This window comes from Otolemur garnettii, unplaced genomic scaffold (assembly GCF_000181295.1).
Source record: "Otolemur garnettii isolate 467f Iridium unplaced genomic scaffold, OtoGar3 scaffold00140, whole genome shotgun sequence".
NCBI lineage: Eukaryota > Metazoa > Chordata > Mammalia > Primates > Galagidae > Otolemur > Otolemur garnettii.
In genome coordinates this window covers 1,110,440-1,112,244 of record NW_003852535.1, presented here as the reverse complement: position 1 = coordinate 1,112,244, position 1,805 = coordinate 1,110,440, and positions in this window count along the sequence as shown.

Here is a 1,805-nt window from a genome sequence, read left to right as displayed (position 1 = left end):
TGGGCTTAGGCAATTCTTTTGCCTCAGCCTCCTGAGTAGCTGGGACTACAGGTGCCTGCCACAATGCTCGGCTATTTTTTTGTTGCAGTTAGGCCGGGGCTGGGTTTGAACCTACCATCCTCAGTATATGGGGCCGGCACCCTACTCACTGAGACACAGGCGCCGCCTGGTTTTAAGTATATATTAATAGGATGTCTGATGAAGTGCTCTAGAGAAAAATAAAGCAAGAAAGCGGTAAAAAGAACATCGGGTGAGAGGGATAGTGTTGCATTTTCAGTAAGAAGGCAGGCAAACCCCAATGAGAAGCTAATACATGAAAAGACAAAGAAAGTGAGGGGATGAGATTCCTGGAAATCTGGGGAAGAACCTCGCAGGTAAAGGGAACAGCAAATGCAAAGGCCCTGGGATGGGAGCCGCTCCGTGGTAGCCAGAATAGCAAGAAATGGGAGGGGAAAGCAGGCCCAGGTCCTGCAGGGCTAGCGGCCATTGTTACCCTGGAACATCCTGGCAGGTTTTGAACAAAATTGTGATCTTTGACTTGTTTTATCAGTATCCTTCTGGCTGCTGTGTGGATGAAGAGGGAACCGTGACAGCAGGGAGACCTTGTAGGAGGCTGTTGTAATAATCCAGGGGAGCAAGGATGGTGGTATGGGCCAGGTGAGAGCAGAGGAGGGATGACAAGATTGGATTCTGGGTGTGTTCTGGAGGTGCCGAGAGGATTTGTTGATGCATTGGGCTGGAGCATGGAGGAAGGAGGTCAAGGGTGTCTCGGAGGCTTTTGGCTTTCTCATTCATCTGCTAGATCAAATCCATCAGTGACACCTTTCATTTTTTCTTGGCACTGTCTTCAGGCCACAATGCTCTTGCCAGTCCCACTTCTGCTCCCAAACCATTTTCAGTGACCTTTCCAGCCCTTCCATCCTTTTTTTTGGGAGACAGAGTTTTAGTATGTCCCCCTGTGATGTCATGGCATCACAGCTCACAGCAACCTCAAACTCTTGGGCTTAAGCGATTCTCTCGCTTCAGCCTCTCCAGCTGCTAGGACTACAGACGCCTGCCATAATGCCCAGGTATTTGTTTTTTGTTGCAGTTGTCATTGTTGTTTAGCAGGCTCTGGCCAGGTTCGAATCCGCTCTACAAACTGAGCTACGGGTGCTGCCATCTTCCATCTTCTTTCCATTGCCTCTCTCCGAGTTTCTTTCCTGTTCCTGGCTCCATGTGGCCTGGTCTCATTTCCCACATACCTTTTCTTATGGTCCTATTATGGGTGATGCACTGTCTGGTGCAGGGGTGCCAGTAGTGAGCAAGGCAGTCCAAGAGGAAGCTTCTGCTTTCCTGGACTCTGTCTCCTAGTGAGTGAGACAGATGATATTTAAACTCATCAGCTGTGTAACTTTAAGCAACTTCCTTAACCTCTATGTATTTCAGTTGCCTCCATTTTAAAATGTGTGGTGGCACTCACCTCTAGTACGAGCAACTCAAGAGGCTTAGGCAGGAGGATTGCTTGAGACCACGAGTTGGAGGTTGCAGTGAGCTATCATGATGCCACTGCACTCCAGCATGGGCAACAGAGTGAGACCCTGACTAAAAAAAAAAGTTTTGACAGTGGAGTAGTTATGAGGTTTGAGTGACTTGTTATTTGTAAAGCACTCAGAACTTGCAAAAAATAGTGTCTGGCCACAGAGTAAGCACGGTATGTATTTGTTGAAAATAAATGCACAGGGCAGCACCTGTGGCTCAGAGGAGTAGGACACCAGCTCCATATGCTGGGTTCAAACCTAGCCCCAGCCAAAAACTACAAAAAA